Here is a 25,377-nt window from a genome sequence, read left to right as displayed (position 1 = left end):
TTTTTTTTTTTTTTTTTAGCCTAACCAGTCAAAGAAGGGACCACTCTCCTTCCCAGGTAAGCTCCACTTTCTTGAGAACTTATTAGTGTTTCTATCTTTCTACCTTTTTAGGAACGCTCTCTTCAAGTTAATTCATGATCAAGTTCGAGTTTATTTGTCATTTCCACATTCCCACGGTGCTAACACAAACATGTACACAAATATACACATAGCTATACACAAAATGCGACATAGGGAGTTTTCACACCTTTAGTTAATTTGCTCTGCTCTGAATCAGTTGGTGAGTTTGTAAACTTGGAGCGTTTCCCCCTTGGTTTCGGTTTCGTTTCACACCCGGAAAACTCCAAGCGAACCCAAATGTGTCCCTACAAACCACGCAAGAAACACGCTTATTGATCGGATGTATCTGGCGGGGGGAGCGGGAAAGTAAATTCAGGAGGAAGGTCCTGTGTTCTGGACGTCTCCACGGTCAAACCAACTCCTTATTTAAAATAATTTTCTTTTTGTTCTGCTCACCGAGACTTCGCTCTGCTCCGCCGGCGTCTGTCTCCGAATTTAACGGCGGCTGGTTTGACCACAGAGATCTGAGTGAGTAAGGCAAGGCAGCTTTATTTGTATAGCACATTTCAGAAACCAGTCCCTCCAGAAAAACATGATTATGCGATCGCATAATTCAATGCATAATCAGCCAAACGCCGCATAAATTGCCGATTTCTGCGCAAAATATGCAGGGCTTGCATGATTTCATAATCCTCGCATTTTTGTTGCAAAAAAAGTCACATATATCTTAGCAGAAAGTTGAAAAATTTTGAGTTTACTTCACACAAGAGCAGCCATTTTCCCCTGTTGCCATGGGAATGTTATGAAGTGACGTAATTACGTGACGTAAACATCATCAAAAAGCAGGGTGTTGGGGGTGGGGGGGGAGCCCTTTTCCCCCCCGCAATTTCATAGCATAAAATTGCATGAATATCCCGTATATTCCATCGCATTTTTTAAGGAAACGTGCCGCATAATCAAGGATTTTTGCCTGCAACAATCGCAAAAAAAAAATTTTCTGGAAGGACTGAGCAACAAGGCAATTCAAAGTGCTTTACATAAAAACGATAAAAAAAATAATATTTAAAACAGATAAAATACAAGAATAAAAGTTACAGTGCAGTATAATAAATTACACATTAAAGAGCAGTTAAAAACAGTTAAACGTTTTTAAACAATTTATTTAAAGAAAGGTCTTCAGCCTTGATTTAAAAGAACTGAGAGTTGCAGCGGACCTGCAGTTTTCTGGGAGTTTGTTCCAGATATGTGGAGCATAAAAACTGAATAGTGGTGAAGTTTAACTGTTAAACAAGCTACCAAACAGTAACGATGGTGCGTTGCTGTATAGAGAGGAATCTGCCGACACTGTTTCTTGATTATAAAGGTTTATTTACATCAACAACAAAAAAGTTTGACGGGCCAGGAAACATGAGCGTTCAGACAGTTTATCCAGGTTATTCAAGCCCAGGGAGTTGAAGCAGGAAGTGGGTCTGTAAACTGTGAGTACAATGGACAGTTTGAGTGGGAGAGAGAGAGAGTGAAAGAGAGAGAAGGGTATCTGCAGGTACAGACACCACCAGACACTTCTAGTTAGTCATAAGTGATGATTGGAAGGGGTTACTTTTTGTATTAATCTATACATTGTTTTTTTTATTAAAATCCTGAATATTGTACCTTTTTTTTTTTTTTAACAATTCTTAACACATGACATCAGTAGGGCTGCACAATTAATTGCAAATGTATCGATATCACAATATGGACTAGTGCAATATCCAAAATCGCAGGTGGGACGCAATATTCATTAAAGGCAAAAATATGTGTCAACCCATTCTGAATGAAGTATTGTGGTGCTGCAGAGACGTCCCGGCCTACAAATCGTATCCAATTTTGTTTGAATATTTTTCAATGAGAATAACGATACAAAATTGATCATTCCCTCCAATATCGTGAATCCTATCGCAGTATCAGTCAAGTAATCGCAATTAGATATTTTCCTCATATCGTGGAGCCCTGGACATCAGACGGCCTGGCCTAATTTCTTCACTTCCAATATAGTTCCTAAGCTTGCCTGCTGCACCTGAGTTTTTGCCAAAGCTTCCCACGTCACTGTCAAGGAAACCGGATTAACAGGAGTTAATCAATACACGAAACTGAGCTGTTGATGCAGTTAACAAGATGACGGATGTCAACAGGAGGTAGCTAACAAGAAGTGTGTGGATGACCTCGGGGGGCGGAGAGGGCGGTGTGAGAGCACAGCTCAGTAAGCAGGAGAGAGGAGGACTTTAAAAAACCAAGCAGGGTACACCCTGGGCCTGAGGGCAAACAGCCTGAAATGGAAAACAAACTGTGTGTGTGTGTGTGTGTGTGTGTGTGTGTGTGTGTGTGTGTGTGTGTGTGTGTGTGTGTGTGTGTGTGTGTGTGTGTGTGTGTGTGTGATAGTCAAACAGAAAGCAATGAGTTATTTTCCAGGAAAAGAAGGTTTTTCTGGTTCATATTTACACCTGGGAGTGAATTACTTGTGCAAAACACTCAATTTTGACTTCTGTTTCCATCAAAAACACTGGCTGTTACAAGTTTTTGTCCTCTTCACTGACAGCGGCCACACAATCTAGCTTATTTTCTGTGAAATTCTGGTGGATATATTGTAACACGGCTCAAGTAACGTTACTTTAATCAAATGCTGAAACCCCGCATCGTCCAATACGATATATTGCGCTGTAAACCATCCAATGCTTTAGACCTGAACCTGCATGGAGAGGCTGTTTTAACGCTGCGGGAGAGAGAGTTGCTCTCTCCTCCTTGTGCTGCCAACGGACACACTGGTAACATATCTGAATCGGTTGTCATTTATTCTTCGGTTCATTTTGGCCTCACAGATTTCAGTCAGAAAGGCTCGTGCAAAAACAAACTAAAGTTTAAGAAAAAAAAAACAAAAGATTTCCACCGTAGTGAAACCCAAGTTGGCACAAACTGGATGCAGAGTGCAGCTGTCAGTCAGTTTCAGGCTACTGTATGAAAGCATTACTGTTAACCTGACAATGATGGGGGGAAATTGGAGGATAAGGCCGCGACTGTGTGCAAGCATGTGTTGCTTACGCTTGTAGCAATACTTCCAATATGATGGCACGTTTTCAAAGACATCATGCCATCCCTACTATGTAATAACGAGTACAAAAATAAGTGTTTTTCCACTGAAAAGTGCTTATAAACACACAACAGGTTTTGTAGTAGTGATATATTTTCAATTGTTTTTTAAAGGAGTCTTAAGGCCCGGACACACCGAGCCGATAATTGGCCGTGGGACAGTCTGGCGAGGTCGGTGACTCGAGTCGGTTCGGTGTGTCCCGTGCCGTCGTCAGTCCGAGGGGCCGTCGGCCTTCATTTTGGCCGATTTGACATGTTGAATCAGGGGGGGCGGGCACTGCCGACAGTCGGAATCAAATAACCCCTCTGATTGGTGGAGAGCTAACCAGGAAACGGGGAGCGGGATGAGCGTGACTACAGTCTCTCAAAATCTGAGGAAGATCTTTTAAACTGACCTTTGTCGATCTGAAATGAAGACTCAGATCGACAACTGCATACACACACACACACACACACACACACACACACACACACACACACACACACACACACACACACACACACACACACACACACAAACACACAAACACGGCCTATTTCTCTCTTAAAATGTTTTCAGGAACATGTTTTGGTGAACTATTTTAGTCCAATATGAGATCGTGTTCTGAACGAGCCGCCATGACAGTCTGGCTTTGAATTTCCGGAGAAACCAGACCCACGTGACGCGTTCGTCCAATCAGCTCAGATTAGCGCCGTCTGCTGTTATGGAGACGTATTACGTCTCGTCTCTTCGGTGAGTTCTGAGGGACCTTTTGGACCAACTCGAGGAGACTGATCAGTCCGATTGGCTTTTCTGCCGACGGTCGGCCGTCTGGTTGGTGTGTAACAGCTTTAGTCTTGCACCTTTCACCCTAGCTACAACAGAAAGTCACCTGACGCTTTTTATAGGAAATACTTTTACTTAATCATAACATAGGGCTGTGCAATTAATCGAAATTGAATCATGATTATTATTTCGGCTCCCAATCATCACAAAAACAGAATAATTGAGAAAAACAATTATTTAGCTCATTACGTTGTGCAAGTAAACTCTTATTTTCTCTTTTGTGTCCTGAATGAAAAAATAAAGTTTCAATAGGAAAAGTATTAAGGCAAAGTTCACAGTTGTATGTGTTTTTTTATTTATTTTTTTACTGTTGATTTATTTGACTTTTTCCACTGTTTAAGTACAATAATTGCAACATCTTTCCAGAAGTCAACGAGTAATCGTGTTAAATTATCGTGATTTCAACACTGAGCGAAATAATCGTGATTATATTTTTTCCCATAATCGAGCAGCCCTATCATAACATAATCTCACCCACTTTACCACTTTCTAAAAAGGGGCATATTTTGGATATCGGATAAGAGCCCTCCCTTCTCCCCTCCCCCCCTAAACAAACTGCACACTCAGCAGGAAATAACTTTTTCTGCTGTAGTGACAGTGGAGGAAGAGTGTCCCTGTAAGATGTTAATTGTCTTAGTTTGCTTTCTAGAGCGGAAACTCCTTTTCGCACATCAATCAGCCGCTGAGTGGATGTTCAGTGACCCGAACTGTCCGTCTGTTTGTTTGAACTTGAACCCTCCATTGACCAGGACTAAGTCGACGATTGTTTAACAATTAGCTCTCCAATAATCCCCATGCCCCCGCCCCGGCCTCCCCCGCCCGTTCGCTCGGTGACGTAACGCCTCTCGGCTCCCAGCTGTCAGCAGAAGGGACTCTGAAAGTGTTGTTGCGTGCTTGGCCTCGTTCTACAGTGGCATTATGGGATGGTGTGTTACATAACAGGCCCACAGTCGTGAACTGGTTCAATGGAAACTGTCTTCTGTTGGAGAGAGGGATTAGTGACTGTAAACATACCGCACTGATACTCCCATCTGATGGAAGGACGTATGGGGCTCATATTGTTTTTGGTCAACAAGGTTAAACCTCATTGGCTCTTACCAGTGTATCTCCGTGTGTACTTCGTCCACAGCAATCCCACCAATCGGTCCCAAAACGTCCCAGTTAGAGAGGAAACGCTGTAAACGTAGAACTGGGCAATATATCGATATTATATCGATATCGTAATGTGAGACTAGATATCGTCTTAGATTAGATTTAGATCGTAATATTGTGATATGACATAAGTGTGGTCTTTTCCTGGTTTTTAAAGGCTGCATTATAGTAAAGTGGTCATTTTCTGAACTTACCAGACTGTTGTAACTGTTCTATTATTTGCCTTTTACCCAATTAGTCATTATATCCACATTACAGATGATTATTTTCATTGTGTAAATATTTTGTGAAAGCGCCACTAGTCAACACTACGATATCATTACAGTATCGATAGAGGGATTTGGTCAAAAATATTGATTTTCTCCATATCGCCCTGCCCTACGTAAACGTATTCTTTGTAAATCTTTACAGTCATTCCCCGACAGAACCAAGCAGGCCTGCCTTGTTGCACCATCCAAATTCTCTTTAAAACTTGACATTTTTACCACGTTGCATGCTAGCTCCGTTTGTCGTAGTTTCCCAAAGCGAACAGAGTTTGAGAACGGCGACACACAGAGAGAGAGGAAGGTGAGGGACATTGCACCAGATGTCAGGCAATTATCCTCCAAATGTACTTCGGTTGGGCATCAAGAACCGATTCCTAATCTTTCCTAGGGGTGGGAATGACCAGAGGCCTTATGATACGATATCATCACGATATTTATGTCACGATACGATATTATTGCGATTTTAAACATATTGCAATATTCTGTGATATATTGCAATTTATTACCTTTTTTCCATCTTCAAATTTTTCCCAGTTTCAAATGATGTCCCCAAAAGGAAACTTTGTCAACATCTGTTTTCTCTAAAAAGATACATTTCTCTGTCTGTTCATCTCACTTCAATTGTATTGCTGCAAAATCAAATTGTCAAGCAGACAGACTGACCAACACATATATAATAAAAGATCGATACTTGTGTATCGATACAGTATTGCCACAGAAAATATTGCGATACTATCCTGTAATGATTTCCCCCCCCCACCCCTAATCTTTCCAGTAGAATCATTTCTTTATTGGAATCTTACGTAAGATTTGGTTTCAAATCTGATCATGGGTTTCCAAATCTAAGTTGTGGTTTCCGTAGCGGCCGGGCGCTTGTTGTGTTGCAGCGTTGGAGCACAGTAAGCGGCGCTCTAGTGTGACTTTATTTTACGTTGAAAACCCCGGTCAAACTGCAACCCACCATTGAATCAAAATAAAACTTAACCCTCTTATTAGTGAAATAGGCATGTGACCCGTTTCAACTCCACCACTCAAAGAATCGGAATCGTTAAAATCCAAACGATGCCCAACCCTACTTATGGAGGCTTGTGTCTGGAACTTTTTGTCCTCTTGCTGCCTGCCAGCCAGCCATGTATCGACTCCGTCTGAACCAGGCCAGAGAACCGAACGCCCCGGCCACGATGAACAGAGTAGACCTTACTTTGGGGAATCTTTTTTTTTTTGATTTCCCTGACAGCATGAACGGGCTTTTTACAAGTTGAGGCACTTTCAGGGTGTTGTCATAAACTCCCGGATGCCCTCAAGCAGGGTTGAGGAGTTTCTCTTTGCATGTTTTTCATCCTATCAGAATATTAAAAAGCAGCATACGTTTTGAAAGAAAGACAGTAGGGTCTGAGAGAACGCTGATCCCGCTCCTCTAAAGGAAATGAAGTTGTTTGGACAGCGGTTTGAACGCAGGGTACAGTACAATGTGTTCTGTTGGCTCAATCACTGGGGGGGTATTACAGAGGGGACGAGAAATGCCAGAGGGAGGCAACCTTTATGAGATTTTGGGAGTGGGTGTGATGAGGGCATTGGTGTTCTTATGTAACATGGTTGTATAAGTGAGCATTCAGTGGCTGAGAAGGTAAATATTTCCTAGAGGGCCTCAGGGTTCAGAGAAATAACTGCAAAAAAAAGAGAGTTCCTACACAAATACTGGTGGAGCGAGGGGCTGGAAGATGTATATAACGACATATATCATGATAATTCAATAAATAAATAGTCTATATGAAATAACCACATGGTAAAGTCTGTTTTTGTTATGTCCTGTGTGAATTAAATACTTGACAAACAAAAGTACTTTCTCATTCATCAAGAAATTTAGTGCAAAATCAACAAGGTAAAACGATCAGAATGTAAAGCGTAATCCAAATGACGTAAACGTTGCTGTAACTCAGTTTGGCCACTGTTTGTTTTTTTTTACATCACGATATAAACAATATTAAAAAAATATAAATATGATAGACATATTTATATCATTTTGACGATATATATATATGTATATATCGTCATATCGCCCAGCCTCAGGTGGAGCTCCTCTTTGTGTCCTTTTTGTTTATTCCAAAGTTACAATCTTGGAGAGCAAGAGGAGAAGTCTGGCTGAAAAGCTGAAACCATGTCAGTAATCTGACATTTTGGCAGCCTGTACAGTGCATGCCATCCCACAGTGCTCTGGGAACAACATGGATCCACATCTTTTCCACTCCGCTGTCCCCATTCATGGTGGCTGTGTTGGATCTAATGGGCTGTAAGCTCTTTACAGTGTGTTAATCTCACAGTCTGCGTACCATCTCATCCCTGCCAACATCGGGCTGTGAAAAGAGGGAGATTTTCTGGGTTATCGGTTGGAATGGCCTAACATTACTCGCAAGTCCCAGCCACCATGTAACCCTACACCACAAACGTAAACGGTGTAAACTAAATGCTTTTTAATGAGCCTTTAAATCCTGAGCAATTCAAAATGTACCGAAATGTAAAAAGTACTGTGTGTGTTACCTCTGCCTTTGTGACTTTATCGGCCCCCGACACACCCTTTTACGAGGAACGAGCCGATGCTAGCAGTTCCCCTCTGGGCCTCTACAGCATATATGGTTGCTATAATTAGCATCTTTGCTAACGTAATTTTCTCCCAACGTTTACTTCTTCTTTTTAGGAGCTGTTTAATAATTTTTCAGTTCGGTTGACTGACTCGAACGTGGTTTTGAACGTGATAATCGACGCGTGGCATGTCAGGTGTTTTTTTTTGGGGGTTGGGTTGTCAGCAGGGCATTAAATTGACACCTGCCAACCCTCCATATTCCGGTAAAAATTAACTTTGGCTGGTATAACACTGTAAAGTTACAAGCCAATTTGTCCGGTGATGCAAGAAATTTGGACAGTTTTGTGCGTGTTTGGTTTGGAAACCTTTTATTTATATATATATATATATATATATATATATATATATATATATATATATATATATATATATATATATATATATATATATATTGATCCACTGTTTCGTTGACAGTATATGTACCAAAGCCGATGACCAGGTTCCTTTTGAGCTGTAAATAATAGACGAAAAGAGACGTGGTCTGCATCTGTCGCAGAGATTGAAAGCAGAGATGGGCTTCCTGTCTCTGATATTACTTTAGGGCTTTTTTAATTCACTCTGTCACTGCTTTTATCGACTGTGCGTGTGCTCCGTCCCGTCACTAAATGAGAACATAAGAACTTCAAGATGGCCGGATTACCCAGAGGACGCAGATGGTGGAACAAACAAACAGTGAAACAGACTGTTAACCATTGTGGGGCTTGGCCTTGGAATACATCTGTCCTTGTTCACATTTTCAGCTGTTATTTTTGTGAACCAGATTTCCCCTCTCATTTGTCAATTTTTTTTCAAGACTTTATTGACAGGAAGTTTTCAGTATTTAGACAAATTAAATATTTGTGTTGATCTAAATAACTGATCCCAACAGAATGACCCATCTCTTTTAAGCCAGAGACACACCGAGCCGATAATCGTCCGTCGTCAGTCCGAGGGGCAGTCGGCCTTCATTTTGGCCGATTTGACATGTTGAATCAGCGGGGCGGGCACTGCCGGCAGTCGGACTCAAATGACTCATCTGATTGGTGGAGAGCTAACCCGGAAACGGGGAGCGGGATGAGCGTGACTAGAGTCTCTCAAAATCTGACGAAAATCTCCTTTGTCGATCTGAAATGAAGACGGATTCAGCAACTGCATCACGGCCTATTTCTCTCTTAAAATGTTTTCAGAAACACGTTTTCAGTGAACTATTTTAGTCCAATATGAGATCGTATTCTGAACGAGCCTATGACAGTCTGGCTTTGAATTTCCAGAGAAACCAGACCCACGTGACGAGTTCGTCCATTCAGCTGGTTGTTTTCATTTTTGGGCGACAATACAGATTAGCGCCGCCTGCTGTTATGGAGACGTAGTATTACGTCTTGTTTCTTCGGTGAGTTCTAAGGAACTTTTTTGACCAACCCGAGGAGACTGATCAGTCCAACTGGCTTTTCTGCCGGCGGTCGGCCGTCTGTGAAAGCTCTGTTTTATTAGAAAGCATAAGTACTGAATGTTGTCCCATCCTTTTGAAATGTCAGACTTGGTTTTGTCCACTGGTTATCAAAGGTGATCATCATATTGCACTGTGTCCAACCGCTGTATTTGCTGCGAGTGCTTTGTCAGTTTTGCACCAAGAGAAACTTGGAGGCACACACCTAAACTTACATAATGAACAGTTTTCCTGAATGCCAGCCAAGCGGAATGTGTTGCTTTGCGTGCCTCACGGCCACAAAACCACCCCAAGCTCGTAAAAACTCTCTCAAACTGGTTATGGAGAGCTGCCACGGTGTCCTGCACTCACAGGAGGCAACCAACCCCCACCACTCCCCCCCCCAATATACCGGTCTCTGCTGGTTTTTTTAACAAGATAGTAGTCTGCTTTTGGGTTGTGCAACAAGAAGTGGCTGAGTTGGCAGCAGAGCTCAGTTTGTCCAGGATCTGCTGGGCTACAACATCCACCTTGTTTCCGTCTTCAGCGGCTTATTTATGTAGCAGTAATATCTCCAACAGAGCAACACACAGAACAATGATAGGCTGACAACATACAGCAAGTACTAATCGGTCGTTTTGGTCTTAGTCGACTAAGATTTCTTTAGTCGATTAGTCATTTTTTATGCTTATTCATGCTTAATTACTTATTTCCAAGAAATGTCCGAGCACATTTATGGTAAACACGAGATTTAAAGTGGTGCTTTTGCAGGATTAATTGTGGAGAAACTCAGTTTTACAGATGGTTAATTAATAAATCAACTAATCGATTAGTCGACAAAATCGTATAAGAATTTCTTTAGTCGAGGACAGCCCTACTGAACAGAGGAGGGTTCAAAATGTTTATATGTTGCACCACGTTAGTTTTAGTCAGTTTAGCTTTGCCTCTATGTTTCTATAAGTTTCTTACATTATTACAAAGTTATTTTCAGGACAAATATCTGTGTATTAACAGTTTTATGTATATTTAAACCGAAACTAACTGGTATTGTAGTTTTAGTTTTACATTTCGAATTGCATAATTTGTGCTCCAGAGATTAAAGTCCACTTTTGTCGTTTTTTTTTTTTTTTTTTTCAACGCTTGGTGCTTTTTGTCGACATTATTGAAATTATTTCTGATAGGTTTATTGCTTTTTTTGTTGTTGTTTTTAAAGTTCTTTTTCAACGTTTTCAGAAGTTTACTAACTAAGCAGTTTTAAGAGATTTTAATTATAATTTTTTTTCACTGTAGCTACACACAACATTGTGTTGCGCCATGTTAGTTTTAGTTTTAGTTCTTCGGCTCTACTTTTTCTACCATCAGAACCAAATGACATAGTCCTTTTCAGGACTCTTCCCAGGAAATTATTTGGCTGCCAAAATAAAGTCTTTCTGCTCATTTTTACACCTCAAATCTATTTTATTTCCACTTAGGCATGGGCTGGTTAGCGGTTTCAAGGTATAGCGCGGTTTTGAAAAAGTCACAGTATTCAAAACCACAAAAAATGTTCTGTCATACCGTTCCTAAGGTATGAGCTGTTTGTTAGGAGTCTACAAGGACAGAAAGTGCAGTTTAGAAATCCCTCTCCCTGCCAGTGTGCAGTGTGTTTCAAAATAAAATACATTGTGTTCAATGGGGGAAAAGAAAGTTGTTGTTTATTACCGAGACATTTCAAAAATAATACATTTGAAAGTTGTAATTGCAATACCACAATACCGTCAAATAAAAATGAAAATAAAAAAACGCTAAGTTTTTCTTTTTTAAGACTCGAACACACCGATCTCTTGGGTGAAAGTCTTGTCTTTGTTTGGCGCTCTTACATTTCGTCTCATTACTCCCTCCTCTGCTCCCGTCATTAACGGCCACTAGAAACATAAATATAAGTTGTAATACCTGCCTGAACAAACAACTTCGGGGAGCGGTTTTTTTTTTTTCCTTCTCATACATACGTACATAGTCTCATAGGTTTGGGAGGCATGCTCGTAAAACGCGAGTTCAGAAAGTTCACCAACAACATTCCTTCACAGCTGCTCTTGCGAAGACAAGAGATGGAAACCAGAAACTGCTGAATGCGGAGAAATGCGAGCCTCAGGGCACTGTGACTTCATCAGCTGTTCTTTTTTTTTTTAAAACAACACGTTTTTTTAAAGAACAGATTTGGGTTGAGGAGGATGGTGATAAACAGGGTTCAGGTTCAGAAATGACTGGAATCCTTCTGCGTGTCCAAAAGATCGGAGATGAAAACAGATCGATAGTGCCTGGCTGGAGGATGCTTTATGGCCTGACAGCTCTGCAGTGTTGTTGGGAGTTATCTGAGAGGATCCTAGGGCTGCTCCTGTAACAGATGTGGACAGGGTATGGAAACCGACAACTTCAGTGGACGGTTTTCCAAAATGTATTTGCTCCACAGAAGACAATATGACATGAATTGACTTCTAGTCTACTGTTACTATCCGCACCTCTGCTCCTCAGCAATACAAGATGGTATTGTCTAAGAGTGATCTCATTTTCTACCATACATGCATAGAAATTACATTACAGTATATAGTATCTCATTCAACTCTTAATGTGCACATTGCTAGCCAACAGGAGCAATTAGAATAGACTTGGAAAACCTTACTTGAATTATAACAATTGAAAATGTGCCTTGCTCAGTGTGCAGAAGGGGAGTGGCCAGCAGCAAAAGCAAATGTGTGCTTCTTTAACCGATATATATTTAACGATATCTTTTGCATTTCTAATCCAAACAATGTCAAACTTGGCACCGCACTTAACTAATGGCCGTAGCAAAACACCTGTCAAGTTTGATATCCATTGGACGAACAGTTCGAGAGATGTGCGTATAACACACACAGACAGACAGACAGACAGACATTCCTGCAATTTATAGATAGATAGATATATGTGAAAAACATGAGAAACAATGTTTTATACTTTCTAACAGTTTCAGTGGGCAACGTTAAACCGTACGTGGGTTTGGGTGACTGCACAGATAACAAAAAGAATATAACGGACACACATACCTGCAGAAGACGATATCACATGAATTGGCTTCTGGTCTACTGTTTCCTACTATCCGCACCTCTGCTCCTAAACATTAAATAACAGAATTTACACACTAAACATGGACTGTAGGGCCTCCGTTATTTACATTACACAGTAACAGCGCCAAAATGGCGCAAAAAGGAGTTAAACAAAGCATCGTTAAAACTCTCCGTGAACCATCACCTTATCGTGGTGGAGAGGTTTGTGTGTCTCTGTGAACCTGAGGGCTGTGTTGTCTGGAGCTTTGTGCTCCTGGTAGGGTCTCCCAAGGCAAAGTGGTCTCAGGTGAGGGGCCAGACAAAGAATGGTTCAAAAACCCCAATGAAAAAAAGCTAAGCAGAGATGGAGTGACCCTGCCCGGAGGAAGCCCGGGCCCCGTCTGGAGCCAGGCCCAGGCGGTGGGCTCGTCGGCGCCCTGGTGGCGGGTTTGCCACGGGCCCGCCGGGCACAGCCCGAACAAGCTACGTGGCAACTCCCTCTCCATCCCATGGGCCCACCACCTGTGGGAGGAACCGTTGGGGTCGGGTGCGATGCCACATGGGTGGCAGTGAAGGTCAGGGGCCTCGGCGGACCAGACCCGGGCAGCAGGCGCTGGCTCTGGGGGCGTGGGCGTCACCTCTCTGTGGGGGAAGGAGCCGGAACTGGTGCGGGAGGTGGGCGCTACGGTTAGATCTGGTGGGGCTTACCTCTACGCACAGTCTTGGTTCTGGAACCATACTCCTGGATAGGGGTTGGACTCTTTTCTTCTCCGGAGTTGCCCAGGGTGTGAGGCGCCCGGGCGGGTGTGGGGATACTCACAAGTCCCGGCTGGCGCCCGCTGTGTTGGAGTTTACCCCAGTGGACGAGAGGGTCGCCTCCCTCGCCTGCGGGTTGTGGGGGAAAACTCTGACTGTTGTTTGTGCATATGCACCAAACAGGAGTTCGGAGTATTCGGCCTTCTTGGAGACCTTGACTGGAGTCCTGCATGGGGCTCCAGTGGGGGACTCCATTGTTCTGCTGGGGGGGACTTCAACGCACACGTGGGCAATGATGGAGACACCTGGAGGCGTGATTGGGAGGAACGGCCTCCCTGATCTAAACCAGAGTGGTTGTTTGTTGTTGGACTTCTGTGCTAGTCATGGATTGTCTATAACTTGAACACCATGTTCGAACATAGGGATGCTCATAAGTGTACCTGGTACCAGAGCACCCTAGGCCGAAGGTCAATGATCGATTTCATAATCGTTTCATCTGATCTGAGGCCGTATGTTTTGGACACTCGGGTGAAGAGAGGGGCAGAGCTGTCAACCGATCACCATCTGGTGGTGAGTTGGGTCAGAGGGTGGGGAAGACTCTGGACAGACCTGGTAAGCCCAAACGTGTAGTCTTGCGGGTAAATTGGGAACGTCTGGAGGAGGCCCCTCCAACAGACTTTCAACTCACACCTCCGGTGGAGCTTTTCGTGCATCCCTGTGGAGGCTGGGGGCATTGAACCCGAGTGGACAATGTTCAAAGTTTCCATTGCTGAAGCTGCAGCGAGGAGCTGTGGTCTTAGGGTCTTAGGTGCCTCAAGGCGGTAACCCACGAACACCGTGGTGGACAACGGTGGTCAGGGAAGCCGTCCGACTGAAGAAGGAGTCTTTCCGGGATATGTTATCCCGGAGGACTCGGAGGCAGTTACAGGGTACCGAAGGGCCCCGAGGGCTGCAGCCTCTGCCGTGAAAAGAGGCAAAGCAGCGGGTGTGGGAGAAGTTTGGAGAAGACATGGAGAAGGACTTTCGGTCGGCACCAAAGTGCTTCTGGAAAACTGTTCGCCACCTCAGGAGGAGGTAATAGGGCGGTGGAAGGAGCACTTTGCAGAACTCCTGAATCCGACTAATACGCCCTCTATGTTAGAGGCAGAGCTGGAGGATAATGGGGGATTGTCGTCGATTTCCCAGGCGGAAGTCACTGATGTAGTCAAACAACTACACAGTGGCAAAGCCCCGGGGATTGATGAGATCCGTCCAGAAATGCTCAAGGCTCTGGGTGTGGAGGGGCTGTCCTGGTTGACACGCCTTTTCAACATTGCGTGGAAGTCTGGGACGGTGCCAAAGGAGTGGCAGACTGGGGTGGTGGTTCCCCTTTTTTAAAGGGGGACCAGAGGGTGTGTGCCAATTATAGGGGTATCACACTTCTCAGCCTCCCTGGTAAAGTCTACTCCAAGGTGCTGGAAAGGAGGGTTCGGCCAATAGTCGAACCTCGGGTTGAGGAGGAACAATGCGGATTCCGTCCTGGTCAACAACGGACCAGCTCTTCACTCTCAAGGATCCTGGAGGGAGCCTGGGAGTATGCCCAACCGGTCTACATGTGTTTTGTGGATTTGGAGAAGGCGTATGACCGGGTCCCCGGGAGATACTGTGGGAGGTGCTGCGGGGAGTATGGGGTGAGGGGTCTCTTCTCAGGGCCATCCAATCTCTGTACAACCAAAGCGAGAGCTGTGTCCGGGTTCTCGGTAGTAAGTCGGACTCTTTTCAGGTGAGGGTTGGCCTCCGCCAGGGCTGCGCTTTGTCACCAATCCTGTTTGTAGTATTTATGGACAGGATATCGAGGCGTGTCGGGGTGGGGAGGGGTTGCAGTTTGGTGGGCTGGGGATCTCATCGCTGCTCTTTGCAGATGATGTGGTCCTGATGGCATCATCGGCCTGACCTTCAGCACTCACTGGATCGGTTCGCAACCGAGTGTGAAGCGGTTGGGATGAGGATCAGCACCTCTAAATCTGAGGCCATGGTTCTCAGCAGGAAACCGATGGAATGCCTTCTCCAGGTAGGGAATGAGTCCTTACCCCAAGTGAAGGAGTTCAAGTATCTTGGGGTTGTGTTCGCGAGTGAGGGGACAATGGAGCGGGAGATTGGTCGGAGAATCGGGCGCAGCGGGTGCGGTATTGCATTCAATCTATCGCACCGTTGTGACGAAAAGAGAGCTTAGCCAGAGGCAAAGCTCTCGATCTACCGGTCAGTTTTCGTTCCTACCCTCACCTATGGTCATGAAGGCTGGGTCATGACCGAAAGAACGAGATCCAGGGTACAAGCGGCTGAAATGGGTTTCCTCAGGAGGGTGGCTGGCGTCTCCCTTAGAGATAGGGTGAGAAGCTCACTCATCCGTGAGGAGCTCGGAGTAGAGCCGCTGCTCCTTTGCGTCGAAAGGAGCCAGTTGAGGTGGTTCGGGCATCTGGTAAGGATGCCCCCTGGGCGCCTCCCTAGGGAGGTGTTCCAGGCACGTCCAGCTGGGAGGAGGCCTCGGGGAAGACCCAGGACTAGGTGGAGGGATTATATCTCCAACCTGGCCTGGGAACGCCGATCCCCAGTCGGAGCTGGTTAATGTTGCTCGGGAAAGGGAAGTTTGGGGTCCCCTGCTGGAGCTGCTCCCCCCGCGACCCGACACCGGATAAGCGGACGAAGATGGATGGATCGTTAAAACTTATTTTTAACCGTAAAAACGGCACAAAACAGCTAGTTAATATTGTAATAGCGCAGCAGCATTTTACACGCGACCTACCTCAGCAATACAAGATACGGCAACTTAGGAGGTACAATAGAGGCGCAGTGCAGCAACAACATCTCCGCAGGAAACAATAGCAATATGACAAATAAATAAGCAGCAGAATTGAGTACACTTTAATATCTATTCATTTATCTCAAGTAATATTGTTATGGAGATATTCTGTTATCTCATATTTTCCTGATATCGTGCAGCCCTAGATTTGGGGGTTTGGGGTGGCAGCAGCTCAGTCAGAAGGGAGTTGGGTTGGGTTGGGAAGTGGAGGGTTGCTGGTTCAAGTCCCCATATGGACCAAAGTATGTTGGTGGACTGGTAGCTGGAGAGGTGCCAGTTCACCTCCTGGGCACTGCCAAGGTGCTCTTGAGCAAGGCATCAAACCCCCCAACTGCCCGGGGTGTCTTTCCATGGGCAGCCCCCCTCACTCTGACACCTCTCCATTAGTGCATGTAGAGGTACTGAGCAGGTGTGTATAATTCAGGCCTGTGTAATGTATATAATAATAACAACAGAGTGAAAACATTGTAATTTCCCCTTGTGGGATTAATAAAGTATACATTATTATTATTATTTATTTGAATCAGATATTAGATTTTTTAAACCCAACCCGAATGAATGGAGTACTGGATATTACTGTAAATATATGTGGAGTTAAAGTGCTCATCCTCAGCAGTGACATGTCTCCATTTTGCACATCATCCCTCATTCACCATCCCAAACATGCGTGCGTCCTGCTAAGCTGACCCACTCTGTGTTCATACCACGTGCCGCAAGGTTACGCAACCTGTGAGGAGAGCAACAGACCGCTGCCATCCCAAGCTGTGTCATGTCAGCCGCTGGGCTATAATTAGATCCCAGCGCTGCACTAAACCTGTCCTCCTAGGCACAGCTACATCTACAGGCAGGACATACACTCGGGCGTGGTGGTGGTGGGGGGGAGGGGTGTGTGATGTAGAAGCACCGGTCTGGGCCTTTGTGTCTGCAGTGATGTTGAATTTAAGGTCAATAAATCTCATATTTATTTCATTGTTTATCTTTGCAGAGACAGCGCACAATTAAAAGTAATTGCACCAGAGTTAGCGAGCAGCTAACCATACGATCCTGTACATATAGGTAGCAGGTTCTTATTCATCGCAGTTTATCACAACTGTATTTTTTCTTCTAAATGGGTCTGTCTGACCTAGTTGTGTGTGAGGTTGCTTTCACACCTGAGCAGCTTTTTTATTTATTTGGGGAAGGTGCGCTGAGAGGAAGCCTCTCTTTTTGCAGGATCGCCCTGCAGAGTTCCACATTCATACCTGGAAGTTTTATCTGAACCGTGGAGCATTTGGTGGGATAGTCCGTCTCGGTGTGGAAGCTCATTTGAACTCTGGTCCGCTTGAAAACGGCACTCTCTGTTCGCTTCCAAGTGAACTAGAGTTACTAATACAGGAAGTGGACCAAAAAACAGTGCTAGTTACTAGCTAATTTAACTCTCATGTTGTCCTTGGGTCAAATTTGACCTGTTCTCAAAACTTCTATATCAGAAATATGGGTTTCTTTTTAACCAAATTACTCAAAAAATTAAGTACAATTGCAAGTACTCGATTACTACTTTTCATTGAATTGTGGGTATTCAATTTCATACTATTTGAAAAAATGTAAATGGTTTCAAAACCTGACTAAACTTTGACATCCACACGTCTGTGAATACGTTGCTCTAATATTAGTCAAACTCATTAATCATTTCAAAATTAGGTCTAATCTCCTATAAATGAGATTTATTGACCATGAATTCCCAAAATACGTGTAAAACTAGTGGTACTAAGTTGGCGTTGTGGAGAAAAACATGACACAAACACAAAAAAGGGTGAAAAAAGTGACAATCATTGTAAAAAAGTGACAAAAACGTTGAAAAAAAGTGTGAAAAAAAGTGACAAAAACGTCAAATATTTTAAAAAAAACGGTCAAAAAAAGTGTTATTTTCAACCCAGAAGGACACCAAGTGCATGGTTGATGGGAAGACAACACAAGGGTTAAACACTTCTGTAGGATAAACAATAAATTTCAGATCCATAATCTATTCTTAGCACACGTCGCTGGTCGTCTGTGTGACATCATCATCATCTCTCTCTCCTTCTCTCACTGTCTGTCAGCTGATCACATTGTTCGCCTTCTTCTAAAATATCAGAAACGTTAAAGCAAAAACCAGAAAACCCGAGACGTTATAAATCTGGTGTTGCTCCATTATTTCTGAGACCAGAAGTGTCGGAGAGTTTAACTCTGATATTCTGTCCAACAGACAGCCACCGTTTCCACCGTGTGACATTTGTTTACACTGTTTGGTGTTTGACAAAGTGCGGCGTGAGCGCAAACCGAGCCAAATGAAAGATGTTGCAACTTCACCGCCGAATCGCGCCGAGTCTAACTAACGTGTACTGTCTAAATCAGGGATCACCAACACGGTGCCCGCGGGCACAGGTAGCCCCCAAGGACCACATGAGTAGCCCTCAGGCCTGTTCTAAAAATGAAAATTGAATATTGATATTATCTGTTTCCCACCTTGTTAAGTCATTGTTGATACTTATTGTGAGAAATCATTAACATGATCAGTGTCTTCACATAGATGAGAATCATTAATCATTAATAACCATATATTACTAAAGGCAAACTTGTTATTTCAGAAGAGTTTATCAAACTGGTAGCCCTTCGTATGACTCAGTACCCATGAGGTAGCTCTCAGTTTAAAAAAGATTGGTGACCTCTGGTCTAAATGTTATCAAAGGCGTAGGGAATGACGTCCATCAGTTTGCTTTTCTTGTTGCCTTCCTTCTTTTCTCTGATCTGTGCACACTTTTTTTTTGTCTTTGCAGCTTTGTTTACTTCATGGACGTGGACTACAATGGAAAAAAAAAAGGAGCTTCGACAAACTGAACTGTGAAGGATCCACAAGTCATGTTTTGAGCGGGAAGTGATGGACTGGCTAATGATTCCAAAAACTCTGGGACAGGAACAGTATGCAAACAAACCAGACCACAACAGTGCACTTCCAGCCACGGAGCTGCGGACGTTTCATTTCACTGGTGGAGAATGTCAGTGTTTGGGCTGACTGGATAGGACAACCAGGTTTATGACAGTTTGATATTTCATATTTGATCCCAACAGCCCCAGTAAAGGCCTGCTCTTCCTTAATATTTATTATTAGGGCTGGGTACATTATTATTAGGGCTGGGTATCGCCACAGATTTCCTAAATCGATTCCGATTCACACGGTCCCGTTTCGAATTGATTAGATCCTACAGCGAGTCGATTAGGGATGTTTCAGTTACAATACAAGTTTTGCTTGGCTATGAAAGAGATTCTCAGAGAACAAATGCTGCAATTTGTACAAGGAACCCTCTAACCTGCTGCAGTATTAAAAATATGTAATGCTGTCGTTAACAATTGACCCCACAGCAGTTACATAGAGACAGAAGTGCCGTTTTAATGCAGAGGGGGTGATGCAGAGACAGAGACCTAAAGCCACATCTGGGAAAACGGCCATGCCAGTTTTTCCCTCGCCAAAATGAAGCCAAACTTTGGAGTGTTATTCAGCATGAGAAATCTTTTTTTTTTTTTTTTTTTTTATCATCTAGTTTAAGCCTCTTAAAAGATCGATCTCAGGATTTTATGAATCGATATCGGCTCATTCAAATGAAGCTCAATTTGAATCGGAAAATCAATGTATTTTTTTTTAAAAACCCAGCCCTATTGTATAACGTACTTGTCTGTGGCACAGGTAACGGACTGGACTGAACCAGTATCTTAAGGTCAAAGCATCATTTAATGATGACGTTATGTTTGTCTTCGCTCCGCTGCCCTGTACAACCTTGTGCCTTAACGCCGATTCACATGAAGTGCGATTGCATTGTGAAACAAAAATGATGTTGTGGGTTACAGAGGCACCCGGTTACAGGCCGCAACCACGTTGGTGTCGTGCAGGTTTCTTTTAAATCGACCAAAGGAAAATTTTGCTTTTCAATGATGTCACAAATTTGTTAACGACTTCCCCCGGCTGCGATAATGTCAAGTGAGAATGTGATCATTCGGTGGCTCTCCTCTACTCAAAAGCTCAAGTGCAGTCACTATGCTGAAGCTGAAATATACAAAACTTAAATCGGCATCAAGGATTTTCTGAATGTCACATGTACGCTCGTGTTTAGAAGGTTAACGAGGATATTTCACACATCTGGTGCCACACTCCAGAGACACTACAAATGTGAATTCGGAGGGTTTTCACGTTGTTTTGAAGTTGTTTTTTACAGAATTCTCCTCAGAAGTAAGCCGACCCGTGTCAACTCCATACAATACTGTGCTATTGTAACCAAACAATTCAGATTTGCTTTTTATGTGGGCATTAGTTCCTGTTCAATCCAAAGAGCAGCTGTTGGATAAACTGCGTTTATCCTTTTATCATCACTGCAAAGCTCCGTATGAACATAATTTCTAAATTAAGGTATGACCAAGAAACAATCATGATCGTTTTAGTGGGATTTAAAGGTGTTTGATGCTTCTTGCGCTCGGCGTGGTCGGGGCGCTGCGGACGGTGTGCGTGGTCACTGCGAACCGTCTGGTCTTTCATACCGACTCAAAGAACGGACTTCGTCTCTCCTGTAGCCAATCATTGCAACGCGGTCCGTGCAAACGCGTCCGCATCGTTACGGAAATGTTGGAGATGCGCGGCTCGGCGATCAGACCCTCCGCGCACAGTCGCCCAGGCCGCGTTTGCGTCATGCCGCCGTCGTCACCGCGCTGATCGCAAGAAACGTGAAACTGCTGAAAAGTCTGTTTTGAGAACTTGGTACTGAATGTTTTTTTTTACATTGAGGTCGAGTGTGGTATTTTAGGCGCGGAATACTAATTTCACTACAGTTCAAGATATCAAGTCAATGGGTAACTTCCAATCAGCTGTCATTCTGTACTCTAAATGGGCCGACACCTGAGCAGTTTTGAGACATCTGTGGCTGAATCTTTTCTCGAGTATCTGATTTGGAGATTCTCACAGGAAATTTGAAGATTTCCCATCTGGAAATAATCCCCAAAAGCAACCACGGGATGCCCATCCTAACTGGACTATCCTTTTCTTCCTTCCTCTCTTGACCAAAGTGTTTTAAGAACTCTGCAGTGGCACGTTCAGTCGGTCTTCTATCTGTGTTGTGAGAAAATCATGGCTTCTTTGTGCTGTATTTCATGCATCCTTATTGTTAAGCAAAACAGAATTTAGCTACATTTACACTACTACAGTACCTTTTGGTTTTTAAGCGGCATTTTGAGCCAAAAACGATCTCCGTGCACGCAAGAGTTTTAGCTCCAGTAGGAGAACTAATCTCCGTTTAAACTAACACGCCCAGAACGCATATCTCATGACCATTCATGATTACTGGGCACAAACAGGAAGCAGATTGTATACTCCGCCCGGTCCGGACTGCGGAGATAAGACGAGAGTTTTCTATTTCTTGATCTTGTTTGGATCGGCTACGAGGTAGAACTGTTACTGAAAGTAACTCGTGACTACAAGGCGACAGAAAACACCAACTGGGAATCTGTCTGACGTTACTCTGCGGTTGAAAATCATGGCTGAAAATACAGAAAATACTTTGGAGAAAGAACAACAATGGCGGAAAGTAAGAGCAGGGATTTATTATCTTGGAGCGACGACGACGAGGTGGAACTGTTACTGAAAGGTCTGTAAGCTACCTAGCCGATAAGACTGACTGCCGTGCGTCTTTCGTTTCCAAATGTCTCCGTTTGTGCCCGTCTAGACTACAAAGCAACCCCGGAGTTTTCAAACCAAAACTGGGGCAGCGGTGTTTCCAAATGTCTCCGTTTTAAGAGCCCAGACACTCCGGAGTAGTGTGGACGCGAGGCGTAAACACAGCAAAAGACATTTGTTTTTGAAACCAAAATGTTGCAGTGTAAATGTAGGCTGATCCACAGGTGAGATGTTACTTGAAGCAACTACAATTTCCAGGAAAATAGAACAAAACGCAAAAGTTTAACTGCACAGAATAATTGAAACGCAGAGATCAAAGCAAAAGAAGAGGGGTTAAAGCCTACAGCGGTGAGCCTAACGGGGGGTGGTTGTGTGTTCCAGACCCTAAAATCTGTACTAGCCATCACTCCTCAACACAGACCAGGGGAATGGCCAAAAACCTCCTGTTGGTTTCGTAGCACTGCGTAGAGTTTTGAAATCAGTGACTCAGAAGTAGTAGTAGATTTTTAAGGTCCTACCTCATTCAGCACTTTGAAACATCTACATCGACACTGTCCTTAACTTCGTCTTAGTTTCTGGTACAAGGAGAACTTTGCCTGAGTGGGTCGATTTCTACCTCTGACCCCGTCTCTCTTTAACCTTTGGACTGACTTCTCTGTGTGGGGTTTCACTTTTCTACAAGTAACAGCTAGCTTTTCCCTTTGTCACTACCCGATGTGAGTCGAGTGCAGATGTGAGTTGTGCGTGCGTCACTTTGCGACAATGACCAGATTTCACGCAGATCTGTTGTGCTGTTCTGTAATGTCAACACAATAAAAATGGACCTACATAACGAAGTTTGTTCACTGCTGGCTACAAGTTAGCAATCAAACACAACAAAGGCTGTCACTTGACTGGCGTTTTGAGCTAACGTTAGCAATCAAACAATCATAGATAGCTACAACGTTTGCCAGATCCGGATCCCTTGGCGTTAAGCCGTAAACAGTTTAAATCTGAGCATGTGCAACTCACATCTGCACTCGACTCACATCGGTTAGTGACACCCTTTATGATACAACATCTGCAACCTGTTACCTTCCCTCTTAACGGCTGTATCACAGAGATAGTCGAGCACAACAATGTTGTTTGCATTCAACAACTACAGCTCCCATGACGCTATATTAGTGCCCGAAGGTGTCTATGCCCGAAGGCCTTTGTGTGTTTCAAACAAATAAGTTGCCGTGGTGGATAATACAACCATGTCTTAGGTCAGAAGTGTCAAAAGGCAGTTAGAGCCGACTCATGGCTGCATCCCACCGGTTGCCTAATCAATCAATCAATCAATCAATCAATCAATCATGGTGTTATATTCGGCCCTTAACACGAACAGTAACCGAATGAATTGTGTGAAGAATAAAATGACAACTTAAAAGAGTTCAAATTGTCTGTTTTGTTGGACAATCTGACAAGCCCTTCATTTGAAGCATACTGAGACCTTAAAACCACCTACACGAGATCCGCGGCAAGTCCGTGAGGTAGGGCGCAGAGCAGAGAGGCAAAGCACGGCGCGGGAATGTTCTGGAATTGGTTGTGCCTTGAAAGGTCAGCCGCAACGAGGTCAAAGTTGACATTTATTTTACTTTGAGCGCAGCACACAGCGAGAAATCCAAGATGCTAGTTGTGCGGCACCGGCCCTCCCCCCGTAGAAAACAATGGAACGACCGGCGCGAAGCGGTTTCACCTCGGATCGTGTGTAGGCGGCTTAACGGACGCACACAAACCGTTTCCTCGTGAAAGTATCTCGTGCTCGCGAGAAACCAATCTAAGGCTAACACAATGATGCTAACGAAGTACTGCTAACGTCACGCGGCTAACGTTAATATTTCACATTCACAGCATGACGTTATTTGTTGACGATATTATCGGGAACATTTCGTTGCGTTTTCAGAAAGATGAATACCGCACAAGAAAGGTTTTTCGTGAGCACGCGGAAGAATCCTGTGCTCACGAGAAAATTTCTTGTGCTCACGAGGAAAAAAAGCAATCCCACATGTCTCTTTAGGGCCTCCCTAAAAAGTGCTTCCTTTTGAATGTTCAATTTCCTATAAAAGAAAAGACACTTATGCTGAATGTAAGAGACTCTGTGTACGTACGGAGATATCGGGAGCGAGAAGTTGTTGAATGCTAACCCATTGCTGTTGTTATAACATGAAAGATGTTCAATTTCGGGATGAGACTTTCATTTTTCACTTTTCACTAAAGGACCACTGTAGCACGTAGAAAATCAGTCTTTCACTCTTCACGCTGAGATGTTCAATCTCTGACCTGCTCTGCAGTGTTCGGTAAACTCGTTTCTTTAGGCATTAAAGTGAACATATAGTTATTGCTGTGGTAATAAGCTAACAGCAGATCTTTACAACTTAATCATCACTACTAAAACTGTCCACTGTCACTGTACTTTTCGTATGAGCCGTTTTCATTTCTCTCTCTGTTAAGAATCGTAATGATTCCACTTGAAAACACTCACACTATGCAAAATGTTTCACTGCCTCACTGCAAACAACGTACAGAGCCACACCTTTCTCAAACCGTTGTGTGTAATATCTTGAACAATTTTTTCTTCTTCTTTCTTTTAGTGCATATTTCCAGTGTGTACAGAACAGAAATGTATGTTTTAATAAGAACTGCTTTTTAATGACGCTGACAGGAGCCATTAGATGTTTGAGAAAGCATCGTGTTTTTTTTTGTTGTTGCTGTAAATATATTTGACAACTTTTCTTGAAATAAATGAACAAAACTATGACATTGTGGATTCCAAATTTGTGTTTTTTTATTTTTTTATTTAAGAAGGCAACCTGGGTAGCTCACCTGGTAGAGCGCGCGCCCATATACAGAGGTTTACTCCTCGATGTAGCGGCCACGGGTTTGACTCCGACCTGCGGCCCTTTGCTGTATATCATTCCCCCCACTCCCTCCACCCCCTCCCTCTCTCTCACACTTATTATAAAAAAAAATATATCTTATTATATTTATTAAGTGTTTGAATGATCCTAATGTAAATGTTCTCTCCATATATTCAATCCCTTAAAGTGATGGTTCGGAGTAATTTCACCCTAGGGTCCTTTGCACCTCGAGCCAAACACCCCTCCAGAAGCTTTTTTCACCTGGGTCGAACTTTGGAGAGTTAGCGTAGAGTAGCGTTAGCCGCTGAATAGCTTAGTGCAGGGGCTAATGGACCCACGTTTGTATCTTGTAAATGACCCCATTAATAAGCAGCAGAGAGGAGAAGCCAACAGGCAAGTGTTCATAAAGTTCTGGTGTACTTACAAACTTTCCAATCCATCGTTTTATGAGTACATAACCTATTTGTACTAGTGTAGACGTTTGGTATCGTTTCGGGCATTATTAGTGAGGTCATTTACGAGATACAAACCTGGATCCATTAGCCCCTGCGCTAAGCTATTCAGCTGATAACGCTAACTCTCCCAATGTTAGACCCAGGTGAAAAAAGCTTCTAGGGGGGTGTTTGGCTCGAGGTCATGGTGCAAAGGACCCTAGGGTGAAATTACTCCGAACCATCACTTTAATCTGTAT

General features: G+C 43.6%; 1 long non-coding RNA gene across 1 annotated transcript; it reads left to right on the top strand.

The window, feature by feature from the left end:
• Nucleotide 1: 1 nt before the first annotated feature.
• LOC114558916 (uncharacterized) lies at nt 2–24,586 on the top strand. Its single transcript, XR_003692996.1, has 2 exons — nt 2–56; nt 18,926–24,586. It is a non-coding gene; the product is annotated as an uncharacterized LOC114558916 (long non-coding RNA).
• Nucleotides 24,587–25,377: the final 791 nt, after the last annotated feature.

This window comes from Perca flavescens, chromosome 7 (assembly GCF_004354835.1).
Source record: "Perca flavescens isolate YP-PL-M2 chromosome 7, PFLA_1.0, whole genome shotgun sequence".
Lineage (NCBI taxonomy): Eukaryota > Metazoa > Chordata > Actinopteri > Perciformes > Percidae > Perca > Perca flavescens.
Note: the sequence above shows the minus strand (reverse complement) of the source record. Positions and strands in the feature narration are given on the sequence as shown.